This window comes from Vombatus ursinus, unplaced genomic scaffold, assembly GCF_900497805.2.
Source record: "Vombatus ursinus unplaced genomic scaffold, bare-nosed wombat genome assembly UNPS02009205.1, whole genome shotgun sequence".
NCBI lineage: Eukaryota > Metazoa > Chordata > Mammalia > Diprotodontia > Vombatidae > Vombatus > Vombatus ursinus.
The window spans coordinates 11,779,095-11,804,433 of NW_020948983.1; the positions used below are offsets into that span (position 1 = coordinate 11,779,095).

The 25,339-nt window shown below is 36.3% G+C and overlaps 1 protein-coding gene across 8 annotated transcripts in view; it reads right to left on the reverse strand.

Annotated features, from left to right (window-relative positions):
- Positions 1–25,339, reverse strand: part of ADD3 (adducin 3) — a 159,199-nt gene that overhangs the window by 66,558 nt on the left and 67,302 nt on the right. For 3 of the 8 annotated variants that reach the window (XM_027851585.1, XM_027851577.1, XM_027851578.1), the window contains one exon: positions 21,791–21,924. The exons of 2 other annotated variants lie outside the window; for them this stretch is intronic. The gene's annotated coding sequence lies outside the window, so the exon portion shown is untranslated. Of the gene's footprint in view, positions 1–7,782; positions 7,905–13,192; positions 13,253–21,790; positions 21,925–25,339 lie in introns of those variants that run through there. 3 more of the 8 variants (XM_027851579.1, XM_027851582.1, XM_027851584.1) reach the window with 3 other exon arrangements.

The following is a 25,339-nucleotide window of genomic DNA, read 5'->3' on the forward strand; positions in this document are numbered from 1 at the left end:
AGGTTGCTTCCTCAGCACCAAATCAGAAAGCTCTAGTTAAGTCCATTGATGTCAGTTTTGGTATTCAATGAAGCAAGGAAATGGATTAGAGGGCTAGAATACGAAAACAATATTAAACAGGGAGGCTAAAGCCAAGTACCAAAGCCCTCGGCTCAACTATGTATGGCTGGCTTCACTGAAAATTACAAGGATCTATTTAAACACATACTCACACTCACACTTACAAACACATACTTGCTCTTCCTTCTCCTGTATTCAAGCTTTGAAAAAAGGTTTTGTCTTGGGGACAAGGACTTAACCTGTGACTTCATTGTTATGGGGAACTCTCACATGAGGGAACTCTTTACTGATGCAGGAACCTTCTCTGGAACTTAAGGTGTAGGAGAGTTGCCCCTCAGGGTCCCATAGCAGGATATGAGAGAGGCAGGACATGAACCCAGCTCCCCTTGTCTCCGTAGCCAGTTTTCTAACCAATGCCACAGCTATCTTCATGAGTTTCATAAACTTGGATACAAGCCTTGATAGATTTTACTATACATGAAAATGGAAAATATGAGATACTCAGTTTAAATGTTTTAGAACAGTGATCACGTTACTTTTTCAAAATAACTTTGGACATATGTTAAAAAAAAACAGACATATATAAAGGTCGATGCAATTAGGATTAAAATAAAGAACATTTGCTATGGATTTTTCCACATAATTCAAATTAAGAAAATAAAATTGGGCCTGTGTTGAAAAACATACAAACTGCTCCCTTCTGAGGTGGTTAAAGTATTTTTTTTTTCTGGCTCATTAGGATACTATCTGGGTCAATGAAGAAGTAATTTACTAAACAGTATCTTACATGCCAGAAAAAATTGAAGGCATCTTTCCAAACTCAGAAATTATTGTCTTCTCAGACAAGCCGCCCTCATGAGTTGCCCCTAAGTAGTACGTAGTATGGGGATATTTCGGGCTATCAAGGTTCCTTACACTATGAGAGAAGCAATCCCAGTTAGAAGATGGAGTATGGACACCCCTTATCATGTTCCTGTTAATGCCCTCACTCCACTCTCCACTGTGAAACTTGAATTAGGAAAGTGCAGGTACGAGAGAAGGTAGACAAAGCCCTGTTAGGGTCAGAGAACACATTGGGATAATACAGAGTCAATCTTATGGTGGATATATTGAGAATTTAACATTGGAAATTTGATGATGTACAAATATTCTTATGTACTATTTTCTAAAACAATTACAAAAGACAAAGAATTCAAACAAGGACTTTTTGGAAACTTCAAGCATCTTTATAAAATAGAAACACAATGAAAGAATTTTTTTGTGTGTGTGTTGGAAGATATCTTAGAGTAGCAGTAGTTTTTAAACTGGAGTCCACAGACCCCAAAGTAAAGAGATTTCTAAGGGGGGGTCTATGAGTTTGAGTCAGAAAAAATGTTTTCTTTTCACTAACCTCTAACTGAAATTTACATTTCCTTCAGTTATGAATTTATGCAAGAAATATTATTCTCAGAAGTGGTTCACAGGCTTCATCAGAGTGCCGAAGCGGGAGGCCCATAATAGACAAAAAAGTTTAAGAATCCCTGCCTTAGAGACTTGTTCATTTATTCAACAAATGTATTCTGAATACCTACTATATGTCAAGCACTGTAATCACCTGGTCCAAACTTGTCATTTTATAAATGAGAAAAAAGTCTGAAAAAGAAATGAGTGGCCCAAGGTCACATGACTTGTCAATGGCAAAAGCAAACCAAGAGAGCCCTTTGTATAACACCTATGGCTAGTGTTTCCTCTGCACATCATGCTTCTTGTTCGTTTCCTTCACATTTTTCTATGGTGAGAAGCAGGTAGTCAAAGAGAATAACTACTAATTTGCATATTATGGAACTGAAATGGAAATATATTAAAGTCTGCTTCAGAGGAGCTCTAAAGAGAAGCTATCTTTCATCACTTACTGTCCATTGCTTTAGCCATCAGAATCACCTTACTTTTTAACCACAATATTACTCTCGTAAGTGGGGGTAGGTTGTACAAATTCTTCACTACAAATGGTGATTGCACCATCATTTCATTTCAAATTAAAATGTGAAAGGAGATAACATTCCACGCAGATCACAACAGCAGTCTGTCTAACCAGACCCTTATTAAGTCAACATATAATAAAGCAATTAATGTGGATTTCAAGTCACAAAATAAAATCCCAATACATAAAAAAAAAGGTCAGCCCCTATTAAAAAAAAAAGCTTAACATGAGCTGTATTGAATCACAATAATTCAGCTGTAATTCAACTTACCACTCACGTCACTAACTCTAAAGAGCACAGAAGCATAGAAAAGACAAAGCAATGAACAGAATTTTGGGCTTCCCCACCCCCCCAACTCTTCTATCAAATACACAGCAGTAACAGGGACAAAGCATCATTATAGCAGGAATAAAAGGCTCTTTAGATTCTGCCTTTTTTATTCAATGAACCCACTCTTACACACAAAGTTCATGTCACGATGTCTCGGAACACAGTATTGCCAGGGCATGCTAAAAATGGGCCCAATAAGTACATAAAGCAAAATATAAGTATTTTTGCATTAAGTACTGTATAAGTCTATAAAATATTGGACATGCTTATGGAAATACTATTGCTTGCTTTGTTTCAATAGTTAATGTCATCTCAAACTTTTGTTTAAAAAAAAAAACCTACATTCAGTTACTGTCCAAACTGAGAACTGATGAGTATTAAGTTTCTATGCAATTTTCTAACACTTGGAAAACAAAAATCTACAAGATTAACTGAGCAGCAAGGTCCAGTGGTTCCTCCTAAACAGAATAATTTGGCAATCTATCAGCAGCTGGCACAGAATTATCCATCTATAGGCTCTACGTCTCTTTATCTACTGATAGTCATTGCAACAGAAAACTCAATTACTTAGGGGGAAAAAAAATGAGGTTGCTGAACATTTCTTAAGTTGGTTAGTGTGTGGCAATTCTGATGCAATGCTGCCCTAAAAATGAACTTTGTTATAAACAGCAAGATATCCCCAGTAAATGTGGTTAGAGCAAGGGTGGAGTACACTCTGGGGGAAATAACACACCCCTGCTAGCTTTAGCTAAACCAAGTTTTGCACGTTAATAACAAAATTTTCCAGGTTTCCCCAAACTTAGCAGTCACATTTGTTTATGAATTCTCAAAGAAATGGGAGGGGGGGAGTTTATATTCCCCTATCAGCTTCCCCACCTTAGAATGAGGGACAGATTTTTCCAGGTACCTGTTGTTGTAAATGAGAAATGAAAGGTAGGTCAGGCAGACCAACCAACAGAACACTAGACGGAAGAGAACTGGTAAAAGGGAAGTCAGAACATGCCAACTTCTAAGTTTAGAAACAGCAGGTTTTACACATCCCAAGGCATGAAAAAATTTACACTTAGGTTTGTTTACTTCGGTCTGTTTTTCAGACTCTCAACATATATGAACATGGGCAAATTATCTAAAATCCTCACTAACACTACAGCTAATCTGGCCACACAAAACACAGTACGAGGAAAATGCTACTTCCCAATAAGTGAGGCTTAATGGAGAATTATTGCCAGCATTTCATCTCGAACATTGCTTGGTAGGTTTGTGATTTGAACTCATACAAGGTAAAAGTCATTTTGAAGAAAATGGTCAGTGCATGCTCTTCCAAAGCAAACCACTTTTGTTTATAGCAAAGGCTCTGTCTTTTTATTTCACAACCACCACCCACTTCTCCAAACAAGTGATTCAATGTTCCATAGGAATTTTAATTGTTTCCATGACTTCCTACCTGCCCACAAGACCTTACTTACTCCACACAGGGTACACACAAGAGACACCTTTTAAAAGCTCTGATATTTAAAAAAAAAAAAGGCAGTGTTCAAGACTGAAGTTTTTTTTACTTACATGCTACTCTTCCTAAGTGAATAATAAGCAGAATAATATAAGTATCTATTATCATCACACACCCCCAAAGATACTCATCATTGAATTTTCAATTGTTAGCAAGATACCACATAATGAAAGTCAAATACCCAGAAACAAGCCACAAAATTATTAAGAAAAAAAAAACTTGACAAAGCAATGAAGAAATCATATGAATCACATTCCCTCCTCCTCGCTCAAAAAAAACCCCCAAAACTCCAATGCAATAAATCAGCCTAGTTCATTAGGCTTCATCAGTGTTTTGGGCGGCACCCTGGAAGTGGCCCTAAGGATATTTGAAGGGAGATCTAACAGACCTAGTTTTCCTTGATATTGCCAAATTATGTCAGCAACATACTGTTCTTAGCATGTAATGAAATAAACCATATCTTGTTTCAAGCAGCATGGGAAGAACTATTAGTCTGGGAATCAGAAGAACTGGGTTCTAGTCCTGGCTACACAATCAGCTGAGCAAATCACTTCAATTCTCTGCATTTCAGTATAATTATCTTTAAATGAAGGGGGTGAAATAGATTATAGGTTAGTAGATTTCCAGCTAGGAAGAATTTCAGTGATCATTTAATTCAATCCTCACAGGTAAGGAAACTGAGACTCAGAGAGATGAAATAACTTGACCTATGTCACAAAGGTAGCAAGGGAGCCATAATTTAACCCAATTCATTTGAGTCCAGTGATCTTTCCACAGTACTATGATGTTTTTCTACCAGAGGAATTTTTCCCCCAGTGGCAGATTAGGCAAGAAAGCTGCTCTTAGTTGAAGATAGCAGGGAAGACAGAGACTCTAGGACACCGATGGAAGGGCTAGAAGAGGTAGGGGAGGAGAATTCACCCCAGAGGATCATGTGGTAGCTTTCCAGATAATCCAATCCAAAAAAATTATTAAATATCCTCTGAACTACGTGCTGAGGACACAAAGACAAAGCAAAACTCTTCCTACAGTCAAGGAGTTTCCATTCCATGGTGGGGGAGTGGGGTAGAATATATACCATGTAACTAGAAAAGTATACACAGGATAATTTGAGGAGGGGGCAGCATTAAACAACCATGAGGAATGGAGGAATTAGGAAAGGCAACAGCATATGATCTGAGCCCTGAAGGAAGCTAGAGATTTTAAGAGGTGAAGATGACAAGTAAACATACAGTTATAGCCAGGGGAAATTGAATGACAAATTCAGGAAAGAATAAGGACAAATGGGCTGGACTTGAGAGTGTGTGAAGGGGAGTGAGGTGAAATAAGCCTGGAAAGGTAGACTGGAGTCTGATTGTGAAGAGTTGCATATGCCAAGCTAAGCAGTTTCTAGTTCATCTTAGAGTCACTAAAGAGCCACAGTAGGTATTTGAGTCAAGAAGTAATATGGGCATACTTGTTCTTCAGGAAAATTATTCTGGTAGCTATGTGGGGAACATATTAGAGCAGGGAGAAATTGGAAACTAGGAACCCAATTAGGAGGTTATTACAATAGTCTAGATGGAGAACTGATGAGGGACCAAACTGGGATGGTGGCTACGTGAGAGATGTTATGGAGGTTGAATCTATAAGGTGTGGCTGCTGATGAGGGCAGGTGCGGCAAAAGGAAGCAGTGAGGATGACACTTGAGGTTGCTATAAAAAAAAATAGGGAAGTTTGGAGAAGAGGGAGGTTTAAAGGAGAAAAACAAGTTCCATTTTGAATATGTTGATTTTGACATGCCTTTGTGTGATAACCAGTTGGAGAAATCCAATATTTGAGCAGAAAGAACACTAGATTTGTATTCAGTGGACCTGAGTCTGAATCCTAGCTCTGCCTCTTACTATCTGGATGACCTTGGGCAAATCAATTAACTATTTGGGGCCTCAGTTTCCTCCCCTGTAAAATAAGGGGGTTGGATTAGTCTATAAGGTCCCTTCCAGCTCTAATTCTATGATACTCTGAGGGACTAGAGTTCAGGAGAGAGATTAGGACAGATACACAGATGTAGGAGTTATTTGCAAAGAGACAATCACTGAACCCATGAAAGCTGTTGAGGAGACAGGAAAGTATGAATGACAAAGACAAAGTTGAAAGACAAAGAAAAGAATCTTAGAGAAAAGAGAAAACAAGAAAGCTTAGAACAAAACCTTGTTGGACATCTAGGGCTTGAGACATGGATGATGTTGAGGCAAGGAGAATGAGGAGGAAAACTAGGATAGATCAGTGGGAGTGGGAGAAAAGTGGCAAAAAGTAAGGACTATAGAAGGCTTTCTATAGAAATCTGGTTGTGAAAGAAGGAAGGGGAAGGGAATAAGTATTTATATAACACCAACTATGTGCCAAGCACTGTGTTAAGTACTTTACAAATATAATCTCATTTGATGCTCACAACAATTTTGTAAGGTTGATGCTTATTATTCCCCTCTTTCTTTTCAGCTAAGGAAACTGAGGCAGAATGACTTACCCTTGATTATATAGCTACAAAGTGTCTGAATTAGGATTTGAACTCAGGTCTTCCTGACTCCAAGTCCAACCCTCTATTCACTGTGCCACCCACTTGCCCCAGGAAGATATAGAAAGATAGTTTACTATTTAAAACAATTATACCACCAAAGTATTATCTAGACCACTAATACCTTGTCCAGGATGGTAGGTCTAGGAGGGAAAGCAAGCCTCCACAGTCTGTTATTATTATCCATATCCTAATATAGATGACAACTCCAAATATCAATCTCTCCCCATTCAAGCTCATTCATTAGACTTTAAACTTCTTAAGGGCAGTAACTATTTTTACTGTTGTTTTGTATCCCCAAAGACTAGCATAGTATCTGACACATAGTAAATTCTAGTTGAATTGAAAACGATTGATAGTGGGTGAGGCACAGGTTCAGTTTGGGTGTGGCTAGCGGCCACATCCCTCCACTACGACTGGTGAAAGCAGAACAGATGGGTGCCTGAGTGGTATCACCCCAAATAATAGTGCTTAGAGGCAGGATACCCCAAGCTCTCCTTCTTCCCCTTCCCCTCCCCCAGTTCATCCTCAATGAAAAGTTTAAAGACTGGGGGCTATTTTCATCACCATGTGTCCTCCTGAGGCTCTACTATCTCAGTAGACCACAACCAATCTACCACCTATCCCCTATCCCCACCCTGTCCTGTTATGATGTTTCTGTCTTTCCAAGTTTTGGACCAGCTAGTCATTTGCCACTTATTTATTAAGCATTCACCATGTCCAGAACATTGTGTTAAGTACTAAGGGAGATGACAAAGATTAAACAAAAATGTTGTCACTGTTCTCTCAGAGTTCATGACTTGTTAAGTGGGTACAACACAGGCATCTAGGTAGTTCAACAGACACAGCACTGGACCAAAAGTCAGGAAGACCCGAGTTCAAATTTGGCCTCAGACACTTACTAGCTGTGTGACCCTGGGCAAGTCACTTAACCTCTGTTTGCCTTAGTCCAATGGAAAAAGAAATGACAAACCAGTTCAGTATTTTTGCCAAGAAAACCCCATGGACAGTACTGGCTTGCTATGTTCCACGGAGTCACCAAGAATCAGATATGACTGAATAACACCCAAAATATACACAATTAACTAATATGAAATCATACATAAATACAAAAGAATCTAGCAAACAAAATGCTTTTTTGAGGTCTAAAGGAAAGAGTGTATCATTAGTAACTGAGATCACAGAAACTTTCGAGTTGTGCCTTAAAGGATGGATTGGATTTTAATAGGCAGATATTGAAGGGAAAGGGGAGATGGTATTTTAGGTACACAGAACATTTCTGAGGTTCTAGGATTATAGTGCTATAGGTTTCTGATTGATTGATCTTTTTTATGATTATATGAATGAATAACCATAAGGCAGCTCTCTACCTTAAATTCACTGGCCCAAAAGCAATTGTTGGAGTTTTTCTTCAGCAGAATCTCATCTCAGTACTCTTGGATTTGCATTTTGCTGGAAATGTCTGTTTTCAAGTCAAACTTGACTTTCCCAGCTGCAGAGGAAATGACAAGAAAAGAAAAACATAGCCAATAGATATCAACAATTAATTCCATCCACAACTACCCAGCTGTTTGTGCATGGAAGAATCAGCCAGATTCCTTTTGGGGTTTTCACCACTGAAAATTGATACTGCACATTCAGAGACACAAGCTGTTTGTAACATGTCAGGAATGTGCGTAAGAACACAAAAAGTTGAAGAGGATAAAATGAAATCCAGATCTAACTCTCTTTAAGACTTATCAGGGTAATTTTATATCTGAAGAACCTATATACACCTATATTTTTGCATATGAATGCACACACTTTTTTTTTTAACTTACTGAAAGATATTTCCCCTCTGATAAGAATGGAAATCTGCCAACTACGTCAGAGTCATTATCCAGAACAGACACTGATTTATCTGCACAGAGAAGGTGTGACATTCTCAGGAATCCATATAACCAAAGAATATTGAATTCAGGAAGCCCTTTTAGATTACACAACTGCTTGTGGAACATACATATATTTTAAAGTTTCCTTATAAATATGAAAGTTACTGGGAGTTAATATTTTGCCCATGGATAAAAAGAAAAGTAGGTTCTTCTGGTTATTAGAAGCATTATTCTAACACAAGCACGTACCTGTCATTTTTAGGAATTTAGGTACATTTGATCAATAAGCCTTTATTATATGCTTAATCTGTGCCAACCACTGGGCTAGGTGTTTAGGACACAAAGACAAAACAATGAAATAGTCTCTAATCTTTTACCTTCTATCAGGCAAGCCAGAACCTAAAAAAAATTTAAAAACAAAAAAAAATGGGAGGGAGGAGGTATTATTGCCTGAGGGAGGAGGAATCAGGGTGTCAGAAGATGGCACTTGAATTGAGCCACAAAGGAACCCAGGGGTGCTGAGGAAGAAGCAGAGATGAGGAGGGATCATCCCCTATACATGTTGTGAATGCAAAGATGAACACCATGTATGGGGAATACAAAGAATCAATCAATAAGCATTCACTATTCCATGCTTACTGTGTACCAGGAAATATGTGGATAAAAAGAAAAAGTGAAAAGGGTGTCTTTAATGGTCAGTTTGATAAGTCTCAAGTAATCAAGATCTTCCTACTTTTAAAATATCTTCCTAAATTGCCAGACAAAACAACTGACTTAACAACCCTCTGGTGCAAAGGCAAGCCATACTGAAAGTTCTCATAAAGAACCCAACAGCACTAGTCATTTCCCTTGAGCACCCATTCTGTTCAGACTGATACAGTTATGCTAAATGTTATGGTGCTACCCTAGAAACAGGCACAGGGGGTGGCACAATGGAGAGGGTGGAGTTAGAAAGACATGGGTTTGAATACTACCTCAGGAACTCACCAGCTGTGTGATCTTGGACAAGTCACACAATCTCTCTACTTTAGTTTCCTTATCAGTAAAATGAAGATGATAATAGCACTTAACTCAAAGGGTTGTTAAGAGGATCAAATGAGATAATATTTGTAAACTGCTTTGCAAACTTTAAAGAGCTATATAAATGCTAGCTGTTGTTAGTTTGCTAATAAATAGAAACAAATTAGAGCTGGCAGGGGTTTCCATGCAAACCATAAGCAATCTGACTACAACCCATCTTCAGTCTTATCTCTTATCGAATTCTCTTCACATACTTTCCATTCATCATCCTCCATTTTGTCCTGCTTTGGCCTTCCTGTATGCATTTGTATAGGACCAACTCTCATTCCTGCAAGAGACTCCACCATTTTGCACATTGAATTATTTTACTTCACAGGGTCTGAGTCAGATGCCACTCTCTCCATGAAACCCTCCCTCATTTCCAAAGCTAAAAGTATCCTCTAAGACTCTCTCATCCTATTTGATCTTCATATTATATGCATATTGCAATATACTATAGTTATTTGTGCACATCATCTATCCCCCCTTCTCAACTTTAAAATTCTTGATGGCAGAGTTTTCATTTTTATTCCCACTGTGCCTGGCACAACACTCTGAATACAACAGGTTCTAACTACGTTGTTTTCTTTTCTTTTTTTTTTAAAGGAAAATATGACTATATTACCATGTTTTTCCTAAATACCAATGAACAGCTAATACTGCTTGTTGTGGGATTCTAACCAGTTCAATTAATTTTCCTCATCTGTAAAATGTGGGGATCGAACCTTTGAATTACCTTCTAGCTCCAAATCTGTATTCCTAACTGACCTTGAAGTTGTCAGAGGCTAAAGAGTCAAAGCTTTCCAGTACGGAGTAGGACTCTTCTTGGAACATATGCCAAAATGAAAGCAAAGCAGGAGAACTGAAAAGAGGTGTTTCCTTCTTAAACAAATATCATTTAGTCAAGGGAACATCTGAGGGAGGAGTTGATTGTTTAATCTTTGGTTGATGGAAACACATACTTCTACAAGTCTGGTATTATCAAGGACTTAAGTAGTATCAGGGATGATCTTTGCTTGGCAAACCTCAATTCAATGGGACTTTTAGCTTAGTGTAAAATGCCCCAAGAGAGCCACGCTAATCTCTAAGGCTGGCTGAGAAGAAGAAAGCAGGGCAGGGTTCAGCTCGTCTTGGTCAGAATGACAAGGAGCTTTTACCAAATGAAAAAGCCATTAAGTTCTTAGCACATTAACCAAAAAAATGGTTTTATTCATACATAGTCATGACTTCACTAACCACTAAATTAGAATCTCCTTTGGGGTTCCACATAACTTTCATAGAGTTAACAGACAAAATGATATCTGGAAGTCATGAATGTCGGTCACAGACTCAGAGTCAAAAATGCCTCCAGAGAATGCCTAATCCATCTCCCTGTTTTTATAGATAAGAAAAGTGGACCCAAAGAGATAAAATGACTGACGCATGCTCACACAACTACTTAAGAAAGTGTCTTGATTCTCTAAGTGCTCTTTCCATCATCTAAAACGTTCCTTAAAGGCAAAGAACACGTAAATTAGTTGGGAAGGATGGTACACATCAAGTGCTCCAGGGAAGTCCATTTCACAAGGGCATTGGACATCTTTCAAACTAACATACTTCTACTGAGTTCTCTTTTGCTGCCCCTCTCTGCCTTTTGTTTTTTATTTTAAATCAAAATCAAATCAGGAACTGACAAAATCATGGCGAGCTAAGACAGGTACAAGTGTGACAATTCCTGAAAGACCACATCACACTTGCCTATTTTCTTATTGCCTTCTTATCTTCAGTGTAATAAGAAGTGTGGAGAACAGGATCAACCTGGTACTGGAGAGACTGTTTGTGTGTGTCTGAATAGAAGATTGTCTAGGTAGGCCCACAGGACTCAAGGACTAAAAATATGGGTGTACAAACTTCAGAGGAGGTGGATGGGACCAGAAAAATAGTGGAGAGTAAGGGGAGGGTCTCTGAGTACAGTAAATAAAATAGTTACTTTGAGTATGCCATGTGCAAGGTACTAAACCAACAAACAGGTAAGGTGACCTGTCACTGAGATTTAGGGCCCCCTAATTAATTAGAAGAAGTCTTCCCTTCGACTGACTTCCAAATCTTGTATATTTCCCTTGGCAGGAATATTGAAGTGTAGTCTATTGGGAAGAACACTGGGTTAGTAGCTGAGTATAGCCTCGGACAGATCATTGATTCTTCTCTGAACTTTAATTCCCTTATCTATATATAAAAGAAGAATATCATCTCCCCTCTATTTTTCAAAGGACTGATAAGATCAAAGGAGACAAGAGATGCAAAAGTGCTTGGATAATTATAAAATACTCTAGAAATGTAAGATATTCCCATTGTTATTACCCATGTTAACAGGTGGTCCCTACTGATTTTTAAAGATATTTGAGAACTGAACTGCATAGCTTATATAAAATGAAAAAATTCTAAAACTAAATTTTAAGAAAAGTCTAGTAAAGTCTTTGAAAAAAGTGGAGAGGTAGCTTTCAAAATAGGAATAAAATAGCTCCAAGATAAAGTTAACCCTAATGAAGAAGCTCAGGGTTAGAGATAAGCTAGATAACTGATGGAGGTGACTGAGTGATTCAAGAGACAAAGAGGGGCAGGAATCAACGGGAGAAAACATCATGGAGGAAAAATTCTGAGGATTAGCAAAAAGCAAACCAGAGCAAAGGAAATAAGGGTTACTGGAAGCCTACTCCACAAATTACTGATAAGTGCTCATTGTCATTCTTGAGTTAGGAAGCAGAAGTACTGCCTGGGCTAGAAAGTCCCTTAGAAAGCTAGGAGGGAAAGGATATGAAGATTATAATAATTACAATAATCAAAAGAAGATTTGTTAATAGTCATCTGAAAGCATGCTCCAAATTATTAATAAGAAGAGTGCAAATCAAAACAATCCAGAGGTTGATTTATCTCACAACCAACAAACTGGCAATGATGACAAAATATGTGAATCATTCATTTTGAGAGGTTGTAAAGAGACAAGTGTACCAACACATTGTTGGTGGAGCTATTCCAAGTATTCTGGAGGCAATCTGGTATTATGAGAAGAAAATGACTGAAATGTCACTTTGACCCAGAGATTCCACAGTTCCACTACTAGGTATATACCCCAAGGAGGTCACTGACAAAAAGAAGGGCTCTATAAGCACCAAAATATTTATAGGTGTACTTTTTGTGGGAGCAAAGAACTGGAAACAAAACAGATGCCTACTGATTGAGATGTGACTAAACAAAATGCAGAACACAAACATAATGAAATATTGTTGCGCTGTGAGACAAAACAAGCATGATAAAAAAAAAGAGGAGCATGGAAAACTGTATGTGAACTGATGCAAAGTGAAGTAAGCAAGGCTAGGAAACAACATACTCAATGACTACAACAATGGAAATGGAACAAATGACCACTACCAAAAAAATGGAAACTAAGTATTATTAAATTATAAAGATAAACTTGACCCCAAAGAAGAGATATGAGACTACACCTCTCCCTGCTCTTCTGCAGAGTTCAGGGTCCAGAGGTATGGAACATTGCATATAACATCAGACTTTTAAAAATATATTGATTAGTTTTGATGATTTTTTTCTCCTTTCTCTCTTCCTTTTTAAAAAAATTCTTTGTCATGAGGGATGGCTCTCTGAGAGGGATCAAGGGGAAGAATACAGGAAGAAATCTAAGAGATACAAAACAAAATGTATAAATAAAAATCTATTTTTAAAAAAGGAATCCTAGGGAGTTGCTCCAAAGCAATTTGTCTCCTTTCACACATGGGGCCTTTCCTGACTCTCTCTCCTCATTCCAGCTCCCCTCTCCCCGGTCAAATTCCTTAGCATTTATTTTTTATATACCTACCTGTATATTTCCAGTCTCATCCAAAGGAATGTAAGCTTCTGAAGGGCACAGCCTGTTTTGTTTTTGAGTCTTCATTATCGTCAGTGCCTCCCTCAGATACTAGCACACAGGCACTTCACAAATGCTTTGTGCTCACTAAGTAAGCCACATCCTACATACGAATACTGTACTCATAAGTGGTGCACTAGTGATAACACATTGATACAAATGTCAATCATTTGATTTACAAACAGATGCTTTAGAGAATGGTTCCTAACCTGGGGTCCACGAATTTGTTTTAAAGAATATTTTGATAACTATTTCAATGATTGCTTTTCTTTGTAGTTCTACTTATTTCATTTTGTGAATTTTAAAACATTATTCTGAGGATTCAATAGATTTTACCAGACTGCCAAACAGATCCATGAAAACAAAATAATGTTAAGAACCACTGCTTTAGGAGATGTAAAGGAGTCTACAAACTCTGCCTATTAAGGATTACAATCTGAAAAAATCAGTTTTGACTTGAGGTGTTCTTTGTTGTTGTTTTTTGTGGGAAGTTCAGTATTCTGAAGGAAATGAATGCCAAAACTTTTGGTTTCTGGACATGCTGGCCAAAGGTCTTTGTTTCATTAATATCTGATCAAAGATTACACTAACTGATGATCATGTGATAAAAAAATGATCTGGTATTCAGGAAGGAAGTACTTGCAAGAATCAGCAAAATACATTTAATAGTTAAAGTGGACCTTGCCTAGAATCATTCCCCTATGAGTTTTAAAAAGAAAAGCCAAAACACATATATCCTTGATAATAAAAGGAGAATTAAGCCTGATGGAATAGAGAATTCAATGACTTACCACATCTACATAATTGGCATACTCCACTTAAAATAAACTCTAACCATGTAAGTGTATCGATAATTTGCTAAGCCAAAGAAAAATTTGAAAGAAAACGTTACTTTGTTGGCAAAATGTATTTGAGAACAGTTTATTAAGAGTATTTCAGGTGAAGACAAAGACAACAAGAAAGAAAACCCTTTAAAGAGAGATAAGTAACAAGCAATGTAACACGGCAGTCCCCAAACTTGCCCCTTTCTCAGCCCCAAGGGTTAATTTCTGAGCAGGGTATAATCTGCATGTTTTCTTAGCAACAGCCTAAAGATGAAACACTCATAAAACCCTTCTTAAACTTTGAGAAAGCAGCATCAGGGAGATCTTCAAGAGAAGAAGTGAGTAGGATAGGATTACTTACAACATTTTCCAAGATTCCTATTACTCAAGGAAAAACAAAACTGCAGAAACCAAGAAGGATTAAAAAAAAAGATTTCCAATAGTGGCAATACTTTGGAGAGAAAGTAAAAGTAAATCATTAATTTTTTTCCCCCAAAGAGCAGCTTATTGTTAAAAATATAACTTTTCGCATTGGTCAACTTCATCTGAGGAGCTGAGGCAACACAGTGGAATAGCAGATGAAATGTTGAACCTACAATTGGGAAGACATGAATACAAATCTAGCTTCAAACACTTTGTGACCCTGTGCTAGTCATTTAACCTTTGTCTGCCTCAGTCTCCTCATCTGTAAAATGAGGGTAATAATAACACCTACCTCCCAGTGCTGTCGTAAGGATAAAATGAGATATTTGTAAATATTTGCAAACCTTAAAGTGTTATGTAAATCCTAGTTATTATTATTTTTTTGTCTGACCACAATGTGTGTTGGAAAAATATGCTTTTCATTTCAAATAATTTGTATGGAAAAAGTTTCACCAAAAAAAAATCACTTTTGGGAAATAATGAGATTAGGTACAAATAGTATTTCTACAGAGACTTAACCAAAGAAATTAAAATGTAGGTTTATTCTGCATGATGCTGCCCCAGTGAATATCATTTCTTCATAAAAAAATCATTAATAGGCTCATGGGATCTTGAGCTAGAAGGCACGCAATCATCCAGACTGACCCTTTTGTTGTAACTGAAGATTACTGGAAAGACTTACATGAGCTGATGCTGAGTAAAGTGAGCAGAAACAGGAGAACCTTGTACATAGTAACAGCAACATTGTTTGATGACCAACTTTGATAAACTTAGCTCTTCTCAGCAATAAAATGATCTAAGACAATTTGAAAAGACTCATGATGGAAAATGGTATCCACATCCGGAGAAAGAACTATGAAGTCTGAATGCAGATCGAAATATACTATTTTCTCTCTTTTTTTTTCTTTCTCAAGGTTTTTCCCTTTTATTGTGATTCTTCTTTCACAACATGACTAATGTGGAAATATGTCTAATATGATTGTACATGTATAGCCTATATCAGACTGCTTGCTGTCTTGGGAAGGGGGGAGGGAGAATAAAATTTAGAACTCAAAATCTTATAAAAGTAAATGCTGAAAATCATCTTTATGTGTAACTGTAAAAAAATAAAATACTATTAAATTGAAAAAAAATTTTTAAATGGTATGTAACAGGAAAAAAAACCCTGAAGGTTACAAAAGAAACTCCACTGTAAAGGTGCCCAGCCATTTATAATTTTTTTCTTTTATAACTAACTACTCTTTTAAATCTCATTTACCTAATACTTAAATATTAAGGGGTGGGTTAATACTTATCTTCAAACAGTATTTTAAGTCATGAAGGAGCTAAACTAAACATATAAATTGCATATCTGTTCTCAGGTGTGTAATGACACGACATATTCATAAACCAGCACTCCAATCATTCAGCCAGCAGTTAGTATTTGGCAAGTGGCCCAATAATCACCACTCTACCATATGCAGAATGTGCAACACTTGCAGATCTCACACCTCTGCAAAGGGGTGGGGTAAGAATGTCTTCTCATATCTCTTCTTTTGAGTGACACTTGTTCTTCATAATTTTGCAATATTTACTTTTGGTTGTTTTTATGATTGTTCTTTCCATTTACATTGCTATAGTCCATAAGTATATTGTTTTCTTGGCTCTTCTTGCTTCATTTTGCAGTGTGAATCTTTCCATGCTTCTTTGTATTCATCATATTTGTCATTTCAAACATGGATAGTAATTTGGTTAGCCTTTCTCAAATTGATGGGTACCTACTTTGTTTCCAATTTCTTGTAATAATAAAAAGAGCTGCTTTTAAATATTTTGAAATTCACAGGGACCTTGTTGTCAATGGCCTCCTTGGGGCATAAAGCTATTAGAGGAATCTCTGGATCAAAGTATATGAATCTTTTAATCACTTTACTTTCATAGTTCCAAATTGCTTTTCCTTTTATACTGATTAACAGTTCCACCAACAATGTACCAGTGGGGTACATATGAATTTCAGCAAAAATGAAAAAAAATACAATTGAAACCACCAGCACTTTATTCTGTCAAAGAATACTCACTGCCTAAGAATGATACTGGTACTTGTGGAAAATTGCAGGATAGTTTTTGGCTTTGAAAAATTTAGGTAAGTTAATTAAAAGTGTATAAAAATGCATGTATATACACATTATGCACACATATACATATATACATGTTCACACATATATAAAGGCTGGCAAGTTGAATGTCTGAAATTAAGTGAGCTATACTTTCTATGATAGTTACTATATATAACAGCGATAAAATAGAATAAAACTGAAGATTTTACTAATTTCCACAGTTAAGTACGTATAGCTAAAATACTATTGTTTGTTTTTCTGTTATAAAGAATACATATATTATATACACGTATAAATATCTATGAACTGCTTCTGAGAAATCAGATACCTGCAACAAGTATCTGAATTTGCCAAAGTTCCTACTAAAAAGCAGATGAACTCAAATGACATAAAATACGTAAGACACTTTGTAAATCTTAAATCACTATACAAGTGTTCATGATTATTATCAACATCACCATCATTATGAAAGTAATAATCATATAGTATATTAATAACAGAGTCATATAATAATAATAACAATAATTGTAATAACCAATCCTGGTCCAAGAAAACAAACAATGACATATACCTCCTCTCTCTCTGTAGGAAAGTACTTGATTACTGGTATGGAATGCTGGATGCAATGTCAGTTTTGTTTAAATGTTTTTCTTTGTTAAAAGGAAGGTTCAAATGGTGCAGATGAAAGTGGGTAGGGAAATTACTATGATATTAAAAAACCACATCAATTAAACTTTAGAAACAAATAAATAAGTTCTTTGTTACATTTAAAGATGTGTTTATTATATAATGGTGAGACATGTTTGTACTTTGAGTATGCATATCTAATACTTTAACCCTGTTACAGGGAAACAAGACTGAAAAACCTGTCTGTCTTCTAAAACTAGGAGTTCTGAACTTTTGGTAGTTAAATTCTTCATTGAAACTTATTTCTTCAGAAAATCTCAGGGAGATCCATCAAAATATGAGCTGCTTAAAAGTGTTTCCAAGTCAGGTGGTTAAAACACCCAGAAAACAGACAGACAGACACACACAGAGAATACACTCCCCCCCCCCGGGTGAAAGGGGAGAGGAGGTGCTAGTAAAGCAGAGGACAACAGGAAAAAATAGAAGTGAGCAAAGATAAGAAAGACCAAGTAACCACAGTGCCAAAAAAAGAGGCACACCCATGGGAAGATAGTGAATGAACAACTTTGGTTTTGTTCAACTGAAAGGTCTTATGATCCTCTAATAGCAAAAAAAAAAAAAAAGTATTTTTACAATGGGCAAAAATTTAGGGTAGAATAAATGGCTTTCACATTTTTTAGAACCAATTTAATAAAGGCAAAATGGAGTAATGGTAAGAAATCAAACCCTTAAGATCATAGTTGAAAAAAAAAAAGATGCAAAGTTCTCTTTTTTGGGGGGGGTGTCACACAATAACTAAGGTGCCAAGTATAATCTTCCTAAGTAGAAATCTGATCATTTTATTCTCCTGCTTAAGAATTTTCAGGGACTGCCTGTTATATCTAGTATGAAGCACACAACTCCTCAGCTTGACATTTAAAGCCCTTCACAGTCTGGTTCCAGATTCCAACTAAAGTTCAGGGAAGAGCTTAGAATAGGAAGAAGAGAAGAGGATTAAGTGGTGTGGGAAGCATTCTACAATCCTAAAGGAAAAAGTTGTTCTCCTATTGTGATATTCATTATTTTATAAGGATTTCATTTTTTTAAAATAGGCATTCTTATTTCAGTTCTTTTTTAGTTGTCTTGTGTTTGCATATCTTTAGGTTTATTGCATATGACTCCTTTTCATACATTCTATGGTTCAGCCAAACTGGAATTCACTGGCTCTTTCCCTAACTGATTATTCCATCCTAGCCTCAGTACCCTTACATAGGCTGTGCCCTTTGTCTCCATGTGCCAGGAACATACCTCTGCCTCTCAGAATCCCCAATTTCCTTCCAGGCTCAACTCAAATGCCCATATGAAATCTTTCCTGATACTCCTAGTCATTAATATGCTCGTCTGGGTGTGCCCACTCTCTCTGTCTCTCTTCAAATTATGTTACGGTCTTTTTTGGTGACATATTGTATCCTTTTAATAAATGTAAATACCTTGAAATCGGGGAACTTAATTTTTGTTTTGTATTCTCACTGCCTAGCCTAGCACAGTCCCCAACATATCTAAGTTGTGTAATAAATGTTAGGGGTATTGTATTGGAAGATAAATTCAAGCTTAGCTTCAAAATACCTTACTTCAGAAATGAATACAAACACTGGCAATCTGATTTGCAAAAACAACAAATACTACAGCATGAAACAATGAAAAGAGTGCAAGGCTTGGAGTCAGAGAGCTGACTAGATTCAAATCCCAGTTGCCATTTATCTGGGCACCTGTGGCCAAGTTTCTTACTTAACCTTTCCATACTTTAGTTTCCTCCTCTGTAAAAATGTAGGAATTTGATGACCTCTGAAGTTCTTTCCAGCTTAAGCTTAATTCAAATCACAAAATACTAAGTGACTACTCTGCACACTGCTAGCCACTGGAGATATGAAGATCAAAAAACCCACCATAAAATAGTTTCTGCTCTCAAGGTGCTCATATTCTACTGGGGAGGATATACATAGAAAGTTAAGTGCAACACAAAGTATACTTATATCCTATTAAAATATACTTCAGCAAAATACTAAATGCATATATATACACACACACATATATATATATAAAAGCATATAAACAATGTCTACAAAAAATGGAAAGTCACCTTTGTTATCGACTCTTTTGTTTTATATAGAGAAATAAGAACTTGGAGGTGAGACACCATCAATTCTATGAAAATGCAAATCTATAATGTTTGTCAATTGAACAAATTTGGCATTGACAAGGCACCTACCATGGACAGAGAGCACCATACAATCAGGACATCAAAAGATGAATAAAATATAGTCCCTGTCACTTAGCAGTGATCCAATTCTCTGTTCAATAATCAAAAAAACCCATTAGGCACTGGGGAATTTTTTTTGGGGGGGAGTAGGCATGGTTGCTAGGTGATAAGGAAGATAATATTTAAGATGTTTTTTACATTCTAGGTGAAGGTTAAAGAAGCTTAAATAGCTGAAAGAATCCTCAGTGGTTGGGTTATTAAACTTATCCCAAGATATACAGGAGGCTTGGTATTTCAGTATACAGCCAGCACCACATATACCATTCACAAACACCATGACAGTTCTTCAACACTTACACATGGAGAGAAATATGTGCGTGTGTGTATATATATGTATGTGTGTATATATACACACACACATACACAGAGATATATGTATGTATGTATGTACGCATGTATATCTCCCCTCCTCTGCTACTGACCCAACATAAATGATATAGTACTAACAAAACCAACACAACATCTGGAGTTGCTTTTGACTTTAACAAAAAATCGAGATGGGAGAACATGAGGTAAGACACATTGAGGTAAGACATTTGCTATTTAAGCTTTTCATAATAACATTACTAGTGGTTAGAGAAGACAAGTTTGGAAGGTTTGTCACCAGAGCCAGTCACCACACTTAATTGTTTTCTCACATTTAGGGTCAACAGTTAATTTTTCTACTGCACCCTAGTTCTGCTCCCTTCTTTCCCACCCATTACTACCCCCTTGAAATGAGATGCAATCCATTTTTTTCACAAGTCAATTTAGTAAGTGAATTCTCCTGAGGGCGAATTTATAACAGAACTTCATTGACCATCCTTTGGGATAGATGACATACATGTTTAAGAAAAGTATGTTTTAGGGGCAGCTAAGTGGCACAGTGGATACAGCACCAGCTCTGGAGTCAGGAGGACCTGAGTTCAAATCTGAACTCACACCAGACACTTGACACTTACTAGCTGTGTGATCCTGGGCAAGTAACTTAGCTAATTGCCTCACCTCCTCCCCCCAAAAGTTTGTTTTTGCTACTATACAAGGTCAAGACATATTTGGAAAAATAGGGAGCTTAACAGTAGTTAAGCTAGCTAAGAATAGTTAGCTTATTAATAGTAATTTGGAAGCTTATAACACACTAAACAAGAGAAAAACACACAAAAAAGCTGTGATTAATAGCCCAATCCTTTAACTTAATGCCAATTTGTTGCAGCAACTCAACAAATACATATAAGATGCAAACAGTTGTCAATTAGATTCAAACAAACATTTAGGTACCTACTAAGTGCAGCACATTATGTGGGGATCTCCTAGTAAAGTCAACATACAGATATTTGGCATGACCCTTTACCATTATGACCAAGGCACTTCTCAAATACCCAAAGAGCTGTTTCTAAAAGACACTCATACAAAATCATAAACAAATATAAAGAGCTGAATTAAGAGAACTTGTCCTGTTCCTCCCAACCTGGACAGTATTGATTAGGCTGCCATCATAATAATGGATTATTTCTCTGCAAAAATTAAGGGCAAAGGACATGAAGACGGTCATTGGGTAGCAGCACGTCATCCTTCTGTAGCAAGAGTTTATATATATAAATACCACCTTGTCCTATGAACCAATTTTGACTTGGTGAAGACATTAGCATCTAAACAAAATGGCTAATGTTTCTTCTAAAATCAAGCAAGTAAGGGGCAGTGAATAGAGCACTGGCCCTGAAGTCAGGAGGACCTGAGTTCAAATCTGACCTCAGACCAAACACTTGACACTTACTAGCTGTGTGACCCTGGGCAAGTCACTTAACCCCAATTGCCCTAAAAAAAAAAAAATCAAGCAAGTAATGTAATGGGAATTAACGAATGAAAAGCACCATCATACTTAAATGTTACATGTTAAACTGTTTATTTCTTGAAAAAGCTAAAATCCTAGTACTGTTGTAACTTTAACTATACCAGTGCAATACTATCATCAGTTAAGTAGTTTTCAAATCAGTATATTAACACAAATCATTTAGTCTATGCTAAACATATTTACATTAACGAAATACTATGTATGAACCCTCTACTTTCCCAGTCCCAACAGTTTTATCAGCAGTGTTAAAAAATGTTCCATCTGTCTGAATTCAACTATTTCACCCCTCCATGATACTCCTCTAGTAGAAAATGAACAATGTAAAGATTTATCTAGCATAAAAAAAACATTTAAAACATGTTTACAAAACTAAATTCTGCTTTAAGTCATTTGTAATTTAAAAATTTTTTTCTAAAATTAAAGTAAAAAAACAAACAACATGGAATCACTAACCTGAAAACAAATGGCCAAGATTTGTTTTGTCTTTTTTGTTTGTTTGTTTGGAAATTCAGTTGTCCCTCTCTGCTGGGTTAAGATCTCCAAATTTCCTATTCCACCCAGCACATCTCCTTCTTGCGAAATTGTGCCTTAACAGAATAGATGACAAGTTGTTCTAGTGCTTTACTGTACTCAGAGACTTTACATTCAAATTATCCCCCCTTTTGCCCTACTACTGTTTTATCTCATAGCCCAGGAATTTGACAGTAAATGTCATATGGAAACTTATCTGCTGGCAGACAGCTGTTTTCATGATATGTTTTTGAAGAGCAAAGGGGGAAAGGGAAAAGGAAAGGCAAAGGGGAAGAGAGAATCTCATCCATCACTGCTCCCCAGGCAGTGGGAACAGAAATTTGCTTTTTGCATTTTTTTTTTACTATGAAAAGTGCCCATACACATAAAATAAAAAAAAAAGACATTCACAGTCTTGATCTCAGTGCAGTAAAATTAGCAAATGATAATTTCTATTTTGACATTTCACACTCCAAATAAAATATTGTAATGTATATATTTGCATTCTCAATAATAGCTAACATGTCTATAGTGCCATTAAGATTTAAAAAGTTCTTTCATAAATTATCTCATTAGACCCTAATGATGACCCTATAAAGTAGGTAGCATAAGTACCATTACCCATCTTACAAATGAAGAAATTGAGAGGTCAAGTGGTGTGCCATCATACCACAGCTAATACATATTTAAGGTAGGATTTAAATCCTCCCCATCTGTCAGGTATCTTCTGACTCCAAGTCAACACTCTTCCCACTGCACCAAAGTGCCTCTCAAAAACAGAATCAGAAAATTCTGTTTTTTAATTTGCCCTTCCATTTCCTTGAAATTTGATCTTGGCCAAGTTAGTTCACTTACTGAACCTCAGCCTCTTCATTTGTAAAATGAGGATGACATTCAACTATCTTTTATTCTGCTCAGCTCACAAATTGGAAGGATCCAATAAAATATTCTATGTGAAAGCACTTTGAAAATTATTGTTTCAAGGGGCAGCTAGGTGGCGCAGGGGATAGAGCACTGGCCCTGAAGTCAGGAGGACCCGGATTCAAATCCGGTCTCAGACCAAACACTTCACACTTACTAGCCGTGTGACCTTGGGCAGGTCAATTAACCCCAATTGCCTTAAAAAAAAAAAGAAAGAAAAAAAAACTATTGTTTCAGGCTGAGCCAATATAATAAAAATGACAATTCCATCTAAGTTAATTTACTTATTTAGTGCAATACCAATCAAACTATCAAAGAATTATTTTATACAGTTAGAAAAAAATAACAAGAAAATTCATCTGGAAGAACAGAAGGTCAAGAATGTCAAAGGATTAAAAACAAAACAAAACAGGAAGGAAGGTGGCCAGAAGTACCAGTGAAGGAAGTACCAGATTTCAAACTATATTACAAAGTGGTAATCATCAAAACAATCTGGCAGTGGCTAAAAAGCAGAGTAGTGGATCGATCAGTAGAACAGATTAGGTACGCAATACACAGTAGCAAAAAACCACAGTAAGCTGGTGTTTGATAAACCCAAAGATCCAAGTTTTTGGAATAAGAATTTACCATTTGAAAAAAAAATTCTGGGAAAGCAGTTTGGTAGAAACTAGGCAAAGACCAACATTTGACACTGTGTGCCAAGATAAGGTTAAACTGGATAAATGATTCAGACATAAAAGGTGATATCATAAGTAAGTTAAGGGAGCATAGAAAAAGGTACCATAGAAACGGTATGGATTAGGGAAGAATTTATTACCAAACAAGATTTAGAGGATCACAGGAAGCAAAATGGGATAATTTTGATTACATGAACTTTAAAAGCTTTTACACAAAAGTAATGCGGCCAAAATTAGAAAGAAAACAGGAAACAGGAAAATTTTACAGCAAGTTTCTCTGAAAAAGGCTTCATTTCTCAAATACATATGAAACTGAGTTAAACTGATAAAAATAAGAGCCATTTTCCAAATGATACATAGGATACGAACAAAGGATATGAACAGGCAGTTTTCAAAAGAAGAAATCAAAGCTACCAATAATCACATGAAAAAGTGATCTAAATCACTAATGATTAGAGAAAAGCAAATTAAAACAGCTCTGAGATAACTACTTCACATCTATCAGATTGGCTATTATGACAAAGAAAATAACAAATGTTGGAGGGGAAGTGGAAAAATAGGAATACTAATGCTCTGTTGATGGAGTTGTGAACTAGTTCAAATGTTCTGAAGAACAATTTGGAACTATACCCAAAGGGTTATAAAACCAGGCATACCCTTTGACCCAGCAATACCATTACTATATATTCCAAAGACATCAAAGAAAAGGAAAAAGGACCTATTTGTAGAAAAATATTTAAAGCAGCTGTTTTTGTAATGGCTAAGAATTGGAAATTGAGGGGATGCACAACAATTGAGAAATGGCTGAACAAGTTGTGGTTTAAGCTTTATAATGGAATATTATTGTACTATAAGAAATGACAACGGGATGGTTTCAGAACTTGGAAAAACTTATATGAAGTCATGCAAAGTAAAGTTAGCAGAACCAGGACAACATTATACACAATAACTAATATTGTAACAATGCTTAACTGTGAAAGATTCAGTTACTCCGATCAAGACAAGGATTCAGGACAATTCCAAAGGACCCATGATAAAAAATGCTGTCCACCTCCAGGGAGAGAACTGATGAACTCTTGAGTGCATATTGAAGCATACCTTTTTTCACTTTATTGTTCTTGTTTTATTTTGTTTTCGTTTTCTTTTGCAACATAGCTAATAAGAAAATATGTTTTGCATGACTTCATATGTATAATAAATATCAAACTGCTTGCCTTCTCAAGGAAGAGGAAGAAAGGGGAGGGAGGAAAGGAGAGAATTTGGAACTCAATTTAAAAAATGAATGTTAAGCACTGGCCCTGGAGTCAGGGCAACCTGAGTTCAAATTTGGCCTCAGACACTTACTAGCTAGCTGTGTGACCCTGGGCAAGTCACTTCACCCTCATTGCCTCCAAAATTTAAAAAAAAAAAGAATGTTAAACTTTTTTACACGAAATTGGGAAATACTTAATGATAAAAATAAAAATATTAAAAAAGAAGCCAAAAATCTCTAATTCCTCCCAAACTACTGTTTTAATTGTATACAAATATAAATTGGTATTATTTTATGACTTTTTTTTAATTATTCATATATCATGATGGAACCTAAATGGGTAATTATCCTATCAAAGTCCAATAACCTGAGGTGGCAAAAAGAAAAATTAATTCTTAGTTCTACAGTGATCAGTCAATTTGTTAACTATAAGTCTCTTTGCAACTGAGTTCACTTGTCCCTTCCACAAATATCTATTTCTCATTTGACTATTGCACTATAATAAGAGGACACCATTTGTGAAATACAAGGGGAATGGGGAAGAGAAGGGGAAGGGAATAAACATTTATTAGATGCAGCTAGGTAGCACAGTGGATAAACCACTGAGCCTGGAGACAAGAAGACCTGAATTCAAATTTGACC